The sequence below is a fragment of the Camelus ferus genome, chromosome 5, assembly GCF_009834535.1.
Source record: "Camelus ferus isolate YT-003-E chromosome 5, BCGSAC_Cfer_1.0, whole genome shotgun sequence".
In the NCBI taxonomy this organism is placed as follows: domain Eukaryota; kingdom Metazoa; phylum Chordata; class Mammalia; order Artiodactyla; family Camelidae; genus Camelus; species Camelus ferus.
Window position 1 is genome coordinate 54,510,908 of NC_045700.1, and position 20,134 is coordinate 54,531,041.

The window sequence follows — 20,134 nt, forward strand, 5'->3', positions numbered from 1 at the left end:
GTTTGTGGTGAGCATTAATTTTGATATCACATCACTAAACCAAAGTGCTGACCAGGTTAATTCTTGAAGCTCAGCCCATTGGGTGGATTTTCCCATCACTGTCATTCAAGTCCACTCTGAATATCAGCAGTCAGATTTTTGGTTTACAGCAACGTATCAAGCCAACCTATCAGTGAATCAAGCCTGGATTTTTTCTTCTCTCAGCTGATGGTGGTGAATTCCAATGAAGTCATAGATTATGAATTGGGGGAGAAGTGTTAGTGTCTTGGAGGTAAATGACATGGGCTTCTGGGCCACCTTTCCTGTGGACCTCTTTGTGCCCCAACGTGAATGTACCTTGGGTTTCATAGCTGGCCCAGTCTTAGAGCTTGGTGGATCTGACAGTACTGAGCTTATGATGGGCAGCTCTGATCACAGTTCCTATGATATGATGTACTTGATAATTAGGTGGTAAGTACCTTGTCCCAGTGCCCTCTCTCACTCTGGGGTCCACTAAAACCTTATAAGCCACCTGAGAAATTAGTTTAAGCACTTTCCCATTGATACTGTGTTGTCTCCAAAATCTACAAACCTACCAAAAAATGATACCAAATGCTATATCTCTTTAGTGGTAGGAGGAGCAAAGTGCAATGTTTATCCTTTGAATAGATGTCTCAGCATGCCAGACCACTGGACTCACAACCTCACCCATGTGGTAAACCTGAATTTTTGTGGTTTACCTCCTGTGATCTGGCATACAGGTGTCTTACCAGGATGTCCATAGTATTTGCCACTTATTTCTTGCAGGTTCAGTGAACATGATGCCATCAGTGTAGTGAGTGGATCAGCACAATGTTTAAATGATCAAGAATTTTCTGGCTGTATATCGTGACTTGCCCACCGTGAAACAGACATGGGCCAAGGTTCCATTTGTCACCTGGCTTCCTTCTGGTTCCACTCCAGCAGGAACCATGAGAAATTTTGGTTCATCAGTGTCAACTCAGACCCTGTGTCTAACAGCCCTTGGAAATACCACTGTATTCCTCTTCTTTAGTGCACTCTGAAAACTGAGGAAGACATGCTGTGGCATTGAAAATTACTTCCTAAATTGGACGTGGAAGAAACTAAATATTTTTTGTCTTTGAGTTTTCCTTCTTTTCACTCTCTTTTTCCTTTGTCTTTATTTCTTGTCTTTATTTAGTTTTGTGTACCTTCTGGTTTAGTCCTCATTTTGAAGTTATTTTTTCTTCAGTGTTTGATTCTTTTCTGAATTATCTACCTCATTTTGTTTTTCAGATTTTCATTTATATTGTTCTTTGAGGCTTGTATCACTTTCTTGATGTCTTTTAGCTCAGTTTGAAACAAGGTTGCACATTTGACCTTTTTAGTTTCCCTTTCTTTCTGGCATGCTTTCATTGTCTATAGGGATGTCATTCTTCTCTTTTTTCTCCTAATAATTTTGTATGGGATTTGACTTCAGTACTTTGCTCTTGCTCATTTTTTATATGAAATTAGCTTTCCTGAATTTTTAGAAAAAATAATGTTCTAGGAAGCCTTTCTAACTTCACAGTGGTTCCTTTTATTTTCTTAGCGTGTTTGAAATATGGCAGCTAGCGTTATGTAGTTTCCTACTCCCTCAATTTGAAAGGAGTGTTCTCTTTCTTTTATCTTCACTATCATCCTCAATTTTGATTTCACCTTTCTTCCTCTTCCAGCTTTGCAGTGTTCCTTCTGTACTCTCTGTTGGCAAAATCCAGTATCAAATTTGCTGAAAAGGAGAAATGTAGTCTGCAGGACTTAGTTCCAGTATCACAAACTAGGGTAAGGAAGGGTGAATTTGATGCTGAGAAGAAATAATGTGCACAGCAAAGTTCTGCTATGAAGTCTTGTTTCCATGTTCACTGAAGTCCATTCGCTTGTATACTTAGGTCTATTGTACCTGCCTCCCTTTCCCACGTTTACTTTCTTGTAGAAATTTGCTAAAATTCTTAGGTAATGATTGCTCTTTTTGTCTTTGATATTAAGTTTATTATGGTATTTCCTGTAGTTATTCATGTTGGCTATCGAGACGGAGATTACGAAAGTGTTTTTTGGGCTGTTATCTTAAACCAGTCTCTTTCAGTTTTCAAAAAAAAAAAAAAAATACCCATCTTCACTTCCATCCCTCTTCACAAGCTCTTAGCACTCAGATGTGAATTCACGAGGGATGACGTATCAGCACCAATTTAAATGGCAACATCATATGTACTCAAAATTGTTTTTGATAATAGGCCAAATGTATCTACTTGACTTAATCTTCCCTTAGTATAAGTTATTTCTCAGGAGGCTGTCATTAAAATTTGAATATTATGTACATTGAAATAAATAGCATTTGAAGCCACAATGGAGTTTTGAGGAGAGGGTATATAGTGAAGATTTGGTATAAGGGCCCTCTATCCACTCCCTTTGGTCCCGCATGAGAGGACAGTGTGTGTGTGTGGGCTGAGTTGTTGGATGTTTTTGCAGGTGGAGAACAATGGTTTTGTTACCAACTATATGCCAGTTCTGGAACTGGCATGGCATCAGTCCCCCTGTAACTAGCCTGTTAGAGGACCAGCAGCTTCCACCGTGGTCTCTTGAAGTCCTGATCTGTCAGGTAAGAAGATGCATTACCCTGTGGGAGAGAGATGGAAAGGGCATGAGAAGGGCCTGGAGAAGGACTCAGCTAAACTAAGCCTTCTAGTTGACCAAGGCAGCAATTATGTGAGTGAGGCTGTCACAGACCCTTCAGCACAGCCCAGCTGCCAGCTCAATATCACCAGAGCCCGTTCCTATCATGTGGAACAGAATTACCCAGCCAAGACTTGCTTGAATTCCTGATTCACAAGATCGTGAGATATAAAAAAATATAGTGGTGGTTTCATGCTACTAAGTTTTAGGGAGGTAGGTTTTGCAGCATCTGGAGCAGAAGATAAGAACACAGAACATATAAATGTCTTGCCTAAAATCACATAGATGTTTGCTGATAACAGTTGGGCAGAAACAAGATTCTTGAGAATGCACCATTGTGGAATTATAGTGCATTTTCTTTAATATTTAGGCTATTTGATTTTTAAATCATTAAGTTTAAGATTCGGTGAGGTTGAGAAGTGTTTTAAATGAATCACCTGGGTTCCAGTTGCAGCACTGGAAATATCTACTGTGTGAAAGAATATTTGAAGAGAAAATATTAAGAACAACATAAAACAAATGAGTTATTTTTGGCCCTATAAAGTTTTTAAAAATTTACTGTATACAAAGGATCATCTCAACACATCACTGTGCATGTTTGTTAATTGTGAGTATTTAAACATCATTAAAGTTTGCTTAAGTCTTCATATAATTTGTTTGGGCTAGTACTTAGTATCTAGGTTCAGGCATAGGGAAGCTCTTGGGACAAAAGGCATCTCTGACCAGAGGACAACTATGCATGCTTTAGCTCGAAGTTTCTGCAGTCTGTGAGAAAGCTCAGGGCAGTGTGTGCTGGAGTAGTGACACTGACACTGGGGAGGGCCTGAGAACTTTTTTTCTGAGATGGATCAGTGAAACTGGTGACTTTGGAGCCTTTGGGTCATATCTTAAATTACCAGGTTATTTCTTGATTAATCAGTAGAGATATTTTACAAATTTAAACCATCTGTCTCTTCCTGGCTGTTTCTTCTAAGTAGCAGTTAAGTCTTGCAGAAGTAGTTTTTAAGGCATAATTTGAAGTGGAATTTAAGTAGTTGAAAACATCGTTCATGCTCCTAATATTTCAGAAACATTTAACTCAAGCTACAGATGTGCCTCCATCTTGTGGTAACTGTTGGAAATGTCCAAAATGAGAAAGTTTTACAATAAACTTTAAAAACGGAAGCTGGAGAATCCGAGATAAAAAGCCATTGCTTTATTTAAGCTTTTGGAAATAATGACAACTTTATTACATCTTTTTTCTTTTTGCCTTTTTTTGAGGCTTGATATTAGTCTTACTCTACCTCTTTATCACAGAAGATCAAAAAAATTTTTTTAGAGGGAATGGACAGGTATAAATAACTCATTGTTTTCAAAGTTTTCTTTTGAGCCAGAATAAAAGGAATATTGACTTTGATGAATTAAAATATGGAAACATTGAATAATGTCATTGATTTAAAAAGGAGAAACTAGTAAGAATCAAGGAACTAATTCAGTATTTCAGGCAGCGCTGTGACAGTTTACATGACCTTCAAAAAGAACATAGAACATATACCTGTAATCCCATCTATCAGTCAATATTTGGAAAACTTTGTTTAACAACCAATTCAAGTAATATTTATTGAGCTCCTGATGTGTACTAGAGCCTTGGGATAGATCAGAGGAATAAAGACACTCTTGTGGATCTAATATTCCAGCAGAAAGAGACAGCAGGAAATAATCATAGTAAATAAGTTAAAGAGTAAGTTAAAGGGTAATAGGTGCTATGGGATAAACAATTACTCGAGTATTAAACAGGGCACCCATGGTAGGCCCCATTAAGAAGGTGAGATTAGAGCAAAATTTTTACAGGGATGAGGTTTTTAGAATGGAATCTGTGGAAGAACCTCTGGCAGAGGGAACAGCAAGGACAAAGGCAGGAGTTGGCTCAGTGTGTTCCAGGAACAGCATGGAGGAAGCTAGGGTTGCGTGAGCAAGAGAAAGGAAAGGAGATCAGAGGTAGTGGTGGCTTAGATCACATAAGATCTAGACCTTTATAAGGACTTTCCCTTTTACTTTCTGTGGTCCCCAAAGATGTCGTTGTCCTACCCCAGAGCTTGTGAATATGTTATATGGCAAGGGGAACTATGCAGATATGATTAAGAGTATAGACTTGACAACAGATAAACAAGAAAAGATGCTCAGCATCACTAATCATCAGGGAAATGCAAATAAAACTACAGTGAGGTATCTCCTCACACCTGTTAGAAGGGCTATTATCAAAGAGACAAAAACAAAGCAAAACAGGTTTTGGCAAGAATGTGGAGAAAAGGCAACCCTTGTGCACTGTTGGCAGGAATGTTAAGTTGGTGCAGCCACTATGGAAAACAGTATAGAGCTTCCTCCCAAAATTAAAAATAGAACTACCATGTGATCCAGCAATTCCACTTATGGATATTTATCTGAAGAAAACAAAAACACTAACTTGAAAAGATATGCACCACTATATGCATTGCAACATTATGTACAACAGCTAGGATGTGGAAACAACCTTAGTGTCCATAGATGAATGGGTAAAGAAATTGTAAGGGATACACACACACACGCATATATATACATACGTATATATATGTATAATGGAATATTATTCAGCCATAAATAGAATGAAATCTTGTCATTTGTGACATAATGGATGGAATCGAGGGCATTGTGCTGAGAGAAGTAAGTCAGATGGGGAAGACACATAATGTATGATATCATTTATATGTGGAATGTAAAAATAAAAAACTCGAGAAACAAAAACCAAAAACCATCAAGAAACCCAAACCATCAAGAAACCAAAACTAAGCTCATAGATTCAGAGAAGAAGATTGGTGGTTGCTGGAGGTGGGGTGTGGGAAGGCAAAAATGGATGAAGGGGGTCAAAAGCTATAAATTCCCAGTTATAAAATAAGTCATAGGCATGTAATGTACAGCATGGGGACTACAATTAGTAATACTGTATTGCATATTTGAAAGTTGCTGAGAGTAGACCTTAAAAAGTTATTGCAAGAAACAATTTTGCTTATGTGTGGTGATGGATGTTGACTAGACTTGTGATCCTGTCGCAGTACAGACAAATAGTGAATCATTGTGTTGTACACCTGAAACTAATACAATGTTCTCTGCCAATTATACCTCAGTTTAAAAAACAAACCAACCAACCAAGCAATGAAAGGGTATGGACCTTGAGATGGGCAGAGTATCACTGATTATTCAGGTGGTCCTCTGGAATCTGAGAAGAGTTCTTAGCTGTCAGCCAGCAAGGAAACAACTACCAAATTCTGGCAGCCACCTGAATGTGCAAGGAAATAATTCTCTCCTAGAACCTCCAGAAAGGAACACATGCTTGCTGACTTCTTGATTCGGCCTTGTAAGACTAAGCAGAGACTCACCTGAGCTCGCTGGACTTCTGACCTGTGGTGACTACAAGATAAGTGTTTTAGGCCACTAAGTTTATGATAATTTGATTTGGCAGTATTAGAAAACTAATGTACTCTGAGTGAAACTGGGAGCAATTAGATACTTTTTAGAGGAGTATCATGATAGGACTTGTGTCCTTTTTACTAATTATGTAAATTTCTGTGCTCTCTTGACAAAAGTGGTTTTTACAATTAATCTCTCACTAAGGATAATCACCTTTTGACTTTGGTAGTTGAAAGCTGAGTAATTTATATCCTTGATATCAGACACTATTTGGACAGTTTGAAAAGCCTTTTACATTTTCTGAATTTCAGCATTAATATATGTTTTTTTACCAGGAAATCCAGATTAATATGGTCTGGAACAATTAAATGAATTTAAAGTTATTTCACTCATTTAGGGGAAAATGATGCCTATTATCTGTAGCAAAGACCATGCTGAATTATCTCTGAAAATAATCTTAATCCTCTACTTTCCATTTTCCCCCGCCTTTTGCATTTTTTTTCTTCCCACAAAATAAGTCCTTGATAAAACCAAAGTTACTAAAGATTAAGCGAGGAATTAAAAGATACCAAGATTGTCTTTAAGCTCCTGTCTCAATGTTTCTTAAAATTTGAATATATTTTCCACAGCATTGCATTTTGGCTGTCTTAGGCAGAAGCAAGCATATGAGTTTGTGAGTCAATTCTCAGTAACTGTATGTCTTCTAAATTTGTACAGAATATTAGGTCAATAATACCTAATCCTATTTGAGGCATCACATTTCAGCTTGGGACCACAGAGCTTCTCCTATCAGCTATGGGTAAGAAGTTGTATTTCTAAGAGATTATGGCAAAGGGAAACCTCCAGGCCAGCACGCAGAAAGGCCCAAAATGGGACTTAGCAGAAAGAATATTCTTAAAAAGAGATTTTCTCAAAAGTATCTATATTCAGTATAGTATATACATTGATGGAAGCTAATCCTCTATTGTGCTTCTGTGTTTCAAAATAAATTGACCGACTCTGTGCACTAGAAGGACACTAGCTTTAAGAAATTATTTGTAAGTAATAGAACTATGTATAATACATAAGCATTCTTAGGGACAAACTCCCATCTCCCTGGAGAGAAAAGAATTTAATCCTCTTTGTGATAAAACGCTGGGTACAATGGATGTATTGCTTCTGCAGCTTTCTGAACTAAAAACGATGAAGTTACTTTACCTAAGATTTGCTTATGCATTGTAAATTGCACCAAACATTAAGGCAGTTGGTTCTCTAAGTATCAATAAAGCCTGGTCACACTGAATCTTTAGCATAATATAACTTTTCATAGCAGCAAGTTCCTATTCCTGCTGAAACCCTAGCCCCAATGTAACATTGTTAGATTTAAGTTAAAATTAGAAACATTAGTGTCAATATTATGATTAATTTAGGAAAGAGAAGCTAGTACTATGCAATACTGAAAACCAAGGAGACTGAGGGCTTGTAAAATTTAATGTAAACTTATTTACAGTGAGTTAAGAGGCTTCACTCTGGGAATTTTGGGGGACCCAAATTCCTCATTGTGGTGATTCAAGTCAGACCTAGAACATTTCACATCTTTAAATTAAGACTTTGGTAGGCTGCCCTTCTAATTTAGTTCTAGGGACACCATGGTCAGTTACCTACGCCAAAGATACATATTTATGTCAAATTATTCTGATTAATGCTTTAATTTTACTACCTTTTATGGCAGCCACATCAACCTGTCTTTGGCAACTGAGTGTTGCAACTTGGTCCCTGCCAGTCTGCCACTATCCCTGTTGGATTTAAGGAGCCCAGTTTGATGACAACAGTTCCCTCTGTCTTTCCTGGCCTGCAAAGAACAACCACCACAGAGCTTTGAGGATGATGAGATTCCCCTCATGAATGTATGTTGCATAGCCTTGGTGAAAAGAGTGTCCTCTGGACCTTTCCAGGGGATATATTCTTAGATGGTAGATGATCAAGTCTTATATGATAAATTCACTCTAGCATTCCAATCTACCTAAGCCTTTGCATATCTCCTCTTCAGATTCTCCAGCGTATTATCTGGGGACTCCTGGGGGTTTCTGAGAGGCTTGCTGATTGTCCATAAACTCAAAACTCTTTTCATAATAATAAGACATTATTTGCCTTTTCCATTCTTACATGAGTACGCAGTGGAGGTTTTCAGAGGCTACATGATATGTGATGATAATATCTCTGGTGGCTAATGGAATATGTGGTTGTGCATTCTTGTGTTCTAAATTTGGGGGCTGGAGAGTTCTCAAGAATTTCTAAGAGTGTAAAGGGATCCTGAGACTAAAAAGTGTGAGAACCAGTGCACTATGATATCTCAAGGAAGTTCTCATTTCACCTTTATTTAGTGTGAGCTACCTTTGATTTCATAGATTTTTCTCAATTATATTTTTAATTTTACTGATTTCTGCTGTAATATTTAGTTTTTCATCCCTTCTGTTTGCTTTAGTTTTTTTTTCCCCCTCCCCTGGCTTCTTAAGGTAGAGCTTAAGTTACTGGTTTTATATCTTTCTTTTTTTTAATATAGGCACTTAATGCTATACATTTTTCCTTAAGTACTGCTTTAGCTGTATTCTACAAATTTTGAAATGTTTAATTTTAATTTTCACTTAGTTCAAAATAGTTAAAAATTTCCCTTGAGACTTCCTCTTTGACCTCTTTAATTTAATGTTCTCATATCTTCCACAGTCCACAACTGTTGATTGAGTGGTGATGGAGAAAAAGTCACTGGGGTCTAGTAGAGGGACATGTTGTAGACCATTAGCCATGATATGTAGCAAAGCTGTAAGCAGCCAACTAAATTGTCTGAAATATAAAAGTGGAAGCAAAATCTTTATTTGTTGATTGAAGTAAGGAGCATCTGTAATTTTCAAAGGCTACCTAAAGTCAATGCCAAAGTGAAGATCAATGCTAGTTGTAGCCCTGAAGATTCAGCACAGTCCTATGGCTCCCTTTCTATAACAAATGTTTTATTTTGCCTCCCTTACTCTCTTAACATAGAATTCATAGATAATTTAACCTACCTACACTCACAAATTTAGGAGAATAAATATAATGTCCTAATTGTAATATAAAAAGGAATAGAAACAAAATAATATATAATGAACATGTATTTCAGCATGTAAATCCATGGGCACAATCACACTAGAAGACATAATGATGTCACCAGGGCCTTGTACGTAATCATAGGAACACCTTGAAAGGAATAGCTAATAGTGTAGGTTGTATTGTACTGATACACTGAGGAAGCATGATTGATGATGGTATAATTTTCTAAAATGATAACAATTCTTCGTTCAGTTTTGAATAAAAACCCACATTGTTTGCTTGATTATGTAGTACAAGATATATGTTCATTGCATTAAAGAATGCAAAAAAAAATACTTTGTTTTTACATGTAAAATGGAATTAGATTCTAGGCCCATGTAATTAGTTATAAACAGGTTCTTACCTATACAAACCATGTGGGTTGTCATTTCATACTTAATTTTTGTAGTCTTGGTCCTTATGTTGTGGGATATCTGGCATGTCTGATCCCTACCCATTAAATGCAACTAGTGTCCCTCCCAATCATTTTGACAACTCAGAACATCCCCACTAATCACCCACTAACTACTAACTGACTTAGTAACTGCCCACTAACTACTGAAGGAGTGATCCTGTCTCAAAACCATTGCTCTAGACGTTTTTCTTGTTGTTTAACTGTTACAATGTTGGTAGGATGAGTATACATACATCAATTACCTGTGTGTATGAAGCTCACAAATAGTAGCCTCCTCTTAACAGTTTTAACGGGCTAATTTTCTCTTTCTGACTTTATCATAGGCTAGGAACTGACTATCTTTAGGTCTCTAGATATTGCACCCTCCTATGCAGCCAATTTCTGAAAAGTTCTGATAAAACCCCATCTCCTAGCAGTGTTTGTGAAAAGGGTTTATAGACTAATTAACTAATTAGTTAATAACTAATTATGAAATAAAACCTCAGTGTGGTAGACAGATTAATGACGCTGTAAAATGTCAAGAACCTATGAATATGCTACCTTACTTGGCAAAAGGGACTTTGCAGGTGTGCTAGAATTAGGGATTTGATTATTCTGGATTGTTTTGTTGGTCTCAATGTGATCACAAAGGTACTAATAAATGAAAGAGGAGGCAGGAATGTGAAGGGTCCGAGTCAGAGAGATTTGGAGATGCTCCACTGCTGGCTTGGATGATGGAAGAAGGGACCATGAACCAAGTAACACACGGTGGCCTCTAACAGCTGGCATAGGCAAGGAAGCCAGTTCTCCCCTGGAAATTCCAGAATAAGCACAGTCCTGCTGTCACCTTGATTTTAGCCCAGTAAGATCCATTTTGGACTTCTGACCTCTGGAATTGTAAGATAGTAATTTAGTGTTGTCATATACTCACTGATTCCATCTTAACCTCAGAGTCAAACAGCTACATCTATACCCACAGCTGCTTTAGTTGCTGAGTATAGTTTACCTTAATTGGACTTTCCCTGTTTGCTAGGATTCAGCACCAATTCCAAACTGAACAGGCAAGCCAAATATAATGGTAGTTGTGCTTGTCTTTTCCAAAGCAGATGCATCTAGGAACCAGGTCTCATTTCTTACAGTAGCCGAAACATTCAAGCATAATTTGAACCAAGTGACATAGGCTTCTTTATAGGCAAACTTTTAAACAACATTCAAATTAGCTTCATTAGGTCAGGGACTATTTTATTTATTCTGTATCCTCAGTCTCTTGCCCAGTGCATAGTGTAGAACAGGTTTTGAATGAATGAATGAACGAATGAACAAATGAATGGCAAAATGCTATTTCTAACTTCAGATAGCTAATCAGAGAATTACTTGCCTTCTAGTATTTCAGCACATCAAAATTATTTCTCTGAAATTATTTAATGCTCTTCTCTAGGTTTTAGAGGGAATAAATATAAAATTAATTAATTTGAACAATATGTTTTATTTCTAGTTTTAGATTTACTGGTAGGTCTCCTTACCTGATCTTCCTTTTCCTTTGACCCTCTGCTTTTCTCCGTTTTCCCTTTTTTCCTTGAAGAAATGACCCACTCTAGGGCTACAAACATTTTCTCTTTGTGGTTGATTTTAAGACACAAGTATTAACAGAAAAATTCCACTAATAGGATATAACATTAAAAACTGAAATGAAATATTATAGTTGAGGGATGTTATAGACCAAGTATCATGAAGTTTTTCCTGCTATACCAATTAGAACTTGTTTTTTCATTATAAAATTTTCATTTTAGTTCTGCCTACCTCCAGTGTATTTGTAGTTTAGCTCAAAAAGGTCCATGTTCCCACATCACAAAAACACATTTAGTGTAAATGAATTGACTCCCTCCTTCGTATAACAACTCTGGATGATTAATGAATTAGTCTATTAAACCTTGAACTGAAGAGGAACAATAAATGGAGTAAATATTTTTGATCCATTAGGTACAATGTTAACTCTCAAGCAAGCATCTTTGGTGAAGCTATATTTTCATATCATGTTTTCAGTGTATCTGACTAGAAGAAAAGTTCTCAGTAAGGTCGATGTACATAAGTATTAATAAGCATTGAAGTCCTAACAGCACTGGCTGTCAAACCTGTGTGTATTAATGTGAATTAATGAGCTTTTCTTCTCCTACGAGGAAAATAGGTTGTCGTAGGTTAAACAATGATGAGCAAAACAGAGGCGATGTCAGTCTGACAGAAAGCCTTCAGCTTAGAGGGGTGACCTTTAAAAGGGAATGCATAAATAATCTTAGCATAATCACTTGGTGCCATATTTTGGGTTTACAATTTAGATAGAAGTAAAGCATATTTATTGATTTGATTTTTTAAAATTGTGCCCTTTGAGAAATCACCTCAGTACAGAATTAAAGCAAAAAGACAGTGATGACAACAAAATCTGAACAATTAAAGCAATCGTAGAATGAAATACTGGTTTGAAAAAAAGTCACTGTTTTAATGACATACTTTTGTGGAAAGTCATACATTTTCAACTCAGCTCCAAATTACATAGAACAGGTAGAAAGTAGTTGGTGTGGAGGATAATACCATGGAGCTCTTAAACCAATATATTTTCATCTTTAGTAATTCCTAGTTCCAAGTTGATCCAAGCCTTTCGTTATTTAGAATCATGTAAAGAGGCCTCAGATCACATATTTTCTCCTATAATAAAGCAAAGATAACCCTTCAACCATTCAGACTGAGCGTTAGGTTTAGTACCTAAAAGAAAAGTAAGATGTTGTGCTCTGGACCAGAGGAAAGTGGAAGACTGGGTTTTCTGGTCCGAAACATGTGGGAGAGGTCTATGTCTCACTTCTCTTCTCCAGGCTGATACATCTGCAAGAAAGCAAAAATAAAGTTTTTGTTCATTCTCCTTCTGGATTGTTGGCATGAGGCTGCCACTCAGGGTGGCTCTGTGTCAACGTCGGAGGCAGTAGTGTAGCCATGGTTGATGAAGGTGGGTGGAAAGACAAGTGTGAGGCAGCATTCCAGGTCTCCCCATCCAGCTCTATCTGGAAGGGAGATTGCTGGGAACTTGTTCTCAGTGGTTTGCTGCACTGGTGGGTGAGGCCAGACACTCAGTGGGAGTCACCCGCAGACTCCCTGTGAACGTCTGCCCATTGGCCAGGTCTCATTGGGGGTTGAATCCTGGAGTGTGGGGTGAGATGGAGGGTGTAGTCTCACTAGACCAGGACTGGGTAAAGTAAAGGTAACGGAATTTGTATTCTTCAGTCATAACAGTTTGGCACACCCAGGATCTCACCCGCCATCTCTCAGTGGAGACCAGCACAAGGATGGCAGGCTCCATGGAAGGGAGAATCCCTTGGATTCTGTAATCTTTCCCATATACTCAGTCAGATGTCATCTTGGGAAGAAGAGGGTGAGAACAGCTCTGATGGGGAGCTAAACTGTGCCGTGATTGACCATTTTACATTATGGAGACTATGTAAACTGAAACTGTTAATTGACAGTTTTTAGATGTGTCTCTGTCCTCTCACTTCTCCCCAGATGGGATGGAATATTGAGATGAGTATTAAATGTGTTATAGAAAATAGAGATGTTAGACTTTTCTTTGCTCATTTCAGGAGTGGTGTAAATTTTAGAATTTGCTAATGAATTTGCTGTTCTCTCTGTTGTTCATTCCCCTCACTCTCAGCTGATTTTCTGGCTTCCTTTTTCACTAAGAAAATGGACGAAATCGAAAGAGAACATCCACAAGTTTCCATTACTACAAATACCTACAAACTTCTGTGACCATCTCTCCTATATTCACTTCTGTAACTTTGGAGAAATTGTCTGGTGTCTCATCCCTGGGCAACGCCTCTACCAGGGCGCTAGTTCGTGTCCCTTCTTGCCGATTGCAACAATTCTCACTTCCTTTTTGAGTCGTCAGTTCTTTCCTTGCTATGATTTATTCCATCATAAAGCAAATGTGCTATTTCCATCCTGTCTTAGTCAGTTTGGGCTGCTCTAGCAAACTATCATAGATTAGGTGGCTTAAAAAACATTCATTTCTCACATTTGTGGAGGCTGGGAAGTTCGAGATCAAGGCACTGGCAGATCTGTTGTCTGGTGAGAGCCCGTGTTCTGGTTTGTAGATGGCCACCTTCTTGCTGTGTCTTCACATGGTTAAGAGCAGAGAGAAAGAGAGAGAGGGAGCACGTGCAAGATCTCAGTGTTTCTTCTTATAAGGACCTAATCCTATCATGAGCGCTCTACCCCCATGACCTAATTACCGCCCCAAACCCCCAGCTCCTAATAGCAACACATTGAGGGTGAGGATTTCAATATTTGCATTTGGTAGGCTGGGCGGTTGGGGGGGCCCACAAATATTTATCCATAACATGCCCGTTGAAAACAACAACAATAACACTATTATATCCTCTTCATGTAATTTCATCCCCTTCAGTTTCATATCTCTTCTTTCTTTATAGCAAATCTCAAATATTTCCAGTTTCTCTCTTCCAGTTCTTTTTAATCCTGCTGCAGTGTGTTTTCACCCAACACATTCCACTGAAACTGCTCTTACGAAGGTAACTGATGACATCCATGTTGCTCAATGCAATGGTTAACCCTCCATCTTCATCTGATTTGACATTCAGCGCATTTGGCACAGTTGATCACTCTCTTTCTCTTTCTTTTACCTTAATAACTGCCCCTCCCATTCTCTTTTGTTGGTGCTTCCTCATCTTTACAGCTTCTCAGTGATGGAGGTTGTAAGAATTCAGTTCTTGAAAATGTCCTCTTTTCTATCTACACTTTGTGATCATACCCAGTCTCATGATTTTTAATATCATTCTTCTCAAATTTTTTTATTAGTATGAAACTCTTCTGAACTTCTCCTACAGTAAATTCCCTATTCATCAACTCCACTGAGATATCTAATATGCATCTCAAATTTAACATGCCCAAATGAAACTCCTTCTCAGTTAATGATAGCCCCAACCTACAGTTGTTCAGGTTAGAGAGCCTTGGAGTCATCCTTGACTCCTCTATTTCTCTTACAATTCTTATCAAACCCATCAACTCCTAGAATCCAGCTTTCTCACTGTCTTCACTCTTCACCACCATCATCACCACCACCACCCTCACCACCATCATTTTTCACTATTTTCACCTTTGTCTCCCCTAAAGTCTGTTCTCTCTCTCTTTTTTATTGGAGGGGATTAGGTTTATATATTTATTCTTAGAGAAGATACTGGGGATTGAACCCTGGATCTCATGCATGCTAAGCACTTGAGCTATACTCTCCTCCCACTTCGACTATTCTTAATATAACTAGAATGATGCTTTTGAGTGTAAGTTCATGTTACTTTTCTGCTCAAAACCCTCCAGTGGCTCCCTGTGGCCCTCAGAGTAAGAGCTAAATTTCTTTAATTAATTAATTAATTAATTAATTAATTAATTAACTAACTAACTTATTTATTTTTTAAGAGCTAAATTTCTTACCCTGGTCCATAAGCTCCTCCATAGTCTTCCAGCCTCCTTGCTCCCACCTATTTACCTCATCTTCTACTACTTTCCCCCTTGTTTACTCTGTTCAGCCTCACTGGTCTCCTGTTTTTCAAACACACCAGGCACATTCTGATCTCAGGGTTTTTGCATTTGCTGTTCTTTCTGTCTGGAAAGCTCTTACCTTAATATCTGCATGACTCAAGCTCTCACCCTATTTGTTTTTATTTCTCAAATATCACATTCTCAGTGGGGCCTTCTCTGACTACCCTACTTAAAATTGCAATCTCCACCCCCTAATCTGGCATTCCCTGTCCATTGTCTGGCTTTGTTTTTCTCCATACCTTTTACCACTTTCTCATATCCAATGCAATGCATTTATTTTATTTTTAATAGAGTTCTACTGTATTGTTAGTAGTTGTAGAACTATATTCAAGAATTAGAGTCTAACTGTAATTTGTTAAAAACAGAGAATTCAGTTCACAGCTGGACAAGGGCAAGGCTAAGTAGGCTTAAAAGGAACTGTTAACCCAGGACAGTGTGAAGAAACATAGAATCTGTTTCTTGGGCAGTTTGCAGAGGGAAATTTCCGGGGGATTTAAGGAATACCATTGGTTTACATCGATGTAAAACGAGAGGTGAGAGACCTCGTGCAGAAACCTGTGCTGTCTTCATTCTACCTAGGTTAATTACATTCGTATTAACTGCAAATTTAAGTTTATTGTCCTGTTCTAGGAGTAAGAGAAGAGTCCTTCAGAAGTCCTGTGCTCCACTTTGTTAGTGATATCATACTCTATCTAGACTAGGGCATAGGAGACAGTGAGGACTGCAGCTAAGACTTACCAAATCACAGTGGTTCTCCAAAATTAGTATGGGTAAGAATCACCATGAATAGGCTGTGGGGTGGAGAGGCTTGTCAAAAATGCACATTTCCTGGCTCTGGGTTTGGGTTCTGGGTTGGTAGTCTGCGATTTTAACCTCTGCTATGGTGATTCTGATGCAGGTGGTCCACCTACCTTCCTTTGTGAAACTGTCCCATTTATTATTATTAAAGAGCTGAAATATGTACTCAGAAGAAACCTGAAAGAAATTTCTAAAAAATTTTATGTTCTGGTAGAACGTTAAAGGAGTCAGGGATCCAGATGGCATTATTTCTTTTTTCTGTTGATGATTTTCTTTTTTTAATAAGAGAAGATGAGGAAATTGAATGGCTGGAGGCTTGGGTAATGCCAGAAATCTGGACTTCAGTTCCTGTATTACTGTTGATAAAATCAGAACAATGGAGTCCTAGCGAGGGACTTCGTTTATTTTACAACACCAGAAGAATACGTTTGATTGAAAACTTGCACCTGATCAAAGTTAGTATTTGAGATGGAGAGAGAAATTTCCCGAAAAGACTGTAAAACTAGGCATTACGTAGTTTAAGAGAAAAGAATGCTGCATAACGGGGTGTATTTGTGAAATAACAAGGCATTAGGCCTTTCTTTTGTTTGAATTATTTACAATCAGCATGTAACACTTAGAAGGTGGGCACAGGCTGTATTTCTGGTCAAGTGGAATATTGACAGGGACATGAAAGTCATGTATGTTTTGGTTTGCTGCCATGGCAACCCAGACAGAAGCGGCTCAATCTTGGTCCTAGAATTTTATTTCAATGTGCCATCTCTCAATTCCTTCAGCTTGAAATATCCAATATGCCAGGGTGCCCTATTTTGGGGTAGCATGTCCTGAGCCCTGTCAGAGACATTTCAACTCTGGAGGCTTTCTATCCCATTTAACCAGCTAGGAGAGCACATTTCTTCTCCCAACTAACTAGCTGACTGAATGAACAAGTCACTCAATCTCTCTGGACCTTGTTTGCTCATCCATGAGATCGCAGAAGTGGATTACATAATCTATACAAGACTTGTATCTTAAAACAAATTGATGAAATTGAAATATGCATCTTTTTAAAAATTAACTTCCAGCTCGGAGACAGAGTGTGTTTCTGTTTTCTTAGTGATCAACTTTTAAAAAAAATAATGTTCATTGAAATGAGACTATTGGATATTAAAATTCCAATTGTAATTTTAAAGAGAATCTAGCTTACTGAGATTTTTTTTTTTTTTTTGGCTTCAGGTTAGCTTGTTGATTTTGAATTTTCTATTATGCTTTTGAACACTACTCAATTCTACATATACCCTTTATATTTCAATAAAATTAAACTAAATGTATGTCACTTCTCATGTTGGGATGAACAAGCAAATGAACAGTATATAGCCACATATTTCAGTAGATTAAACTGAGCTGAAATTATTCCTCATGCTGGCACTATAATAGGCTATTGATCTCAGGTTGCATTTTTCTGTTTCTTTATAATTGAATTTTGTTCCCAAATGAAAGAGCGTGTTCATTTTCAGGTTGCATTTAGTGAAATAAAAACTGCATCTGGGATCAGTTTTATCATATGCTCAATGAAGGACTAAGTCTTTCATTGAATTAAGTAGGGAACATTGTGACTATTAAAAAAAAGTATACCACCTTCTTGGAAGAATTTTTTCCAAAAGAGCTAAAATTTAGATCTCAGCTGTTTAAAAAACTCTGCATAATTATATCCGTAAATCAGAATATATGCGAAACTATAGAACTTTCTCCTATGAGTGAAAACTAATGGAACATATGCTGCAGTTACATAAATTAATCCATCTATAGGAACTAAAATTAATTAGACTAAAGGAAATAAGACAGTTTAAAAATAAAAGGATCATTAAGTAGAAAATGGTTGTCTGCAAAAACTAGAGGTGATTTTCCATCTTAGGCTAGAACTTCCTTTAATATATTTTTTTAAATAGTAATGAGATGGAAATTTTAGAAAAGAAAGACAGATCGTTTAATGACATTTGCACACCCTTTATTTTCTATCACATGCGATGCTTCCAATAACATTCAGCTATTAGTCACAGTACTTTGAGTCCTCTACCTGAGGATGACAGTCTTCAACTGTCTGAGATGTCCTAGATCTCAAACTCTTAATTTGTTCATTGGTGTTTGTGTGCAGGTAACAGAGGCTCTGATTTTCATCCAGTGACCTGTTGAGGGGCACAGGGTTACTGTTGAAACAAAGTGTGGGTGTTTCTGAACCTTTTAATTTTTTCTTGGTAGAGGAGGGGAGAGAAGTGCCAATGGTGAAATTCAATTACAAAACTTTCCCTCTCAGGACTCATTGTTCAGGCCTCTGGGAGAACTTCCCTACTTTTCTTGCCCAAAGTCCTTGAAACAAAAATGCTGTGAAGGTTGTGTGCTGTGGTGCTGTTCACACTGGAAAGGACACAGCTTCATGGGGAGAATATGAGCAGAGGAAACAGTGAGAAGAAAGATGAATGAACTTGTCAAATCCTTCCTATCAGAGAGTGTGAATGCAGGAGATCCCAGCAGTGCCTAGTGCCATTTTCTTGTTTCACTTTGTGTTCCAGCGTGTGGCTTTGGAGATACTCATGGGTTGGTGAAGTATGCTCAGTGGTTGCATGTGTTGACTGAGCAATATTTTGCAATGGTAAACATTTTGTTTTATTCTTGAATTTGTATACCTTTATGTTTAGATGTAATTATGCATTAAGTATGATTACCACATTGACAACTAGATGGCTGTTGAAGGTTAGCACTGGGAATGGTTTTATTTTTCTAAACTATTTAGCAATATTAATTAAATTCAAAAAATTAAACAAATTTATTGACTTTAATTTCTAAATAAAAATTAATTCCAGGGAAAAAGTTTGTGATCTAAAAAAAGTAATTCCATTAATAGTTATGCCTTTTAATTTTAAGAAATAACTTTGAATACTTTAAGAAAAAATAAACTATTTGAAAAATATATGAAGAGTAATTTTTTAGTTTTTTAACATTTACTTTAACTCACATCTTTGATACAAACATATTTACATTTGAATCTTTTGAAAACATTTACATTTACTTTTTAATTCTTTAAATCATTGGGGATGAGTATGTCAAGATTGTGATAAACATAAATTGAATTAAAGACAAAAAAGTGGAGTTTTACTTTTTAAGCCCTTCACTCAAAAGCGAAGCGCAGGAAAGAAGACAATGGGGGGAAGGAATAGAAAATTTACAAAAAGGCAGTTTACTTAAATTTTTAAAACTAGAAACAAAGCAAAAAATTTCTTTTGAGCATGACCCATATAAAAATCATAAATAGGGCATTATAAATTTTTATATAATGATAATGTGATTACTAGTCAAAGCAAGCAAATCAGTAAGAAAGTTAGTCTCATCAAACCCACTTTTTGCCAGACTTCAGACAATACTACAGAGCTACAGTAATCAAGACAGCATGGTATTGGTACAAAAACAGACATATGGACCAATGGAACAGAATAAAGAGCCCAGAAATGAACCCACAAACTTTTGGTCAATTAATCTTCGACAAAGGAGGCAAGAATATACAATGGGATAAAGACAGTCTCTTCAGCAAATGGTATTGGGAAAACTGGACAGCAGCATGTAAAGCAGTGAAGCTAGAACACTCCCTTACACCATATACAAATATAAACTCAAAATGGATCAAAGACTTAAACAGAAGACAAGATACAATAAACATCCTAGAAGAGAATATAGGCAAAACATCTGACATACATCTCAAAAATGTTCTCCTAGAACAGTCTACCCAAGCAATAGAAATAAAAGCAAGAATAAACAAATGGGACCTAATGAAAATTACAAGCTTCTGCACAGCAAAGGAAACCATAAGTAAAACAAAATGACAACCTACGGAATGGGAGAAAATTTTTGCAAATGAAACTGACAAAGGCTTGATCTCCAGAATATATAAGCAACTCACATGATTTAACAAGAAAAAAAAAAAACCCAGTCTAAAAGTGGGCAGAAGACCTAAACAAGCAATTCTTCAAGGAAGAAATACAAATGATCAATAGGCACATGAAAAAATGCTCAATATCACTAATTATCAGAGAAATGAAAATCAAAACTACAATGAGGTATCACCTCACATCAGTCAGAATGGCCATCATTCCAAAGTCCACA

General features: G+C 37.2%; 1 long non-coding RNA gene across 1 annotated transcript; it reads left to right on the top strand.

Moving 5' to 3' along the window:
* The first annotated feature begins 1,139 nt into the window (after positions 1–1,139).
* On the top strand, positions 1,140–19,474 carry LOC116663696. The gene is made up of 5 exons (XR_004319977.1): positions 1,140–1,800; positions 2,485–2,614; positions 6,012–6,910; positions 7,823–7,997; positions 18,294–19,474. It is a non-coding gene; the product is annotated as an uncharacterized LOC116663696 (long non-coding RNA).
* The last annotated feature ends 660 nt before the right edge of the window (positions 19,475–20,134 follow it).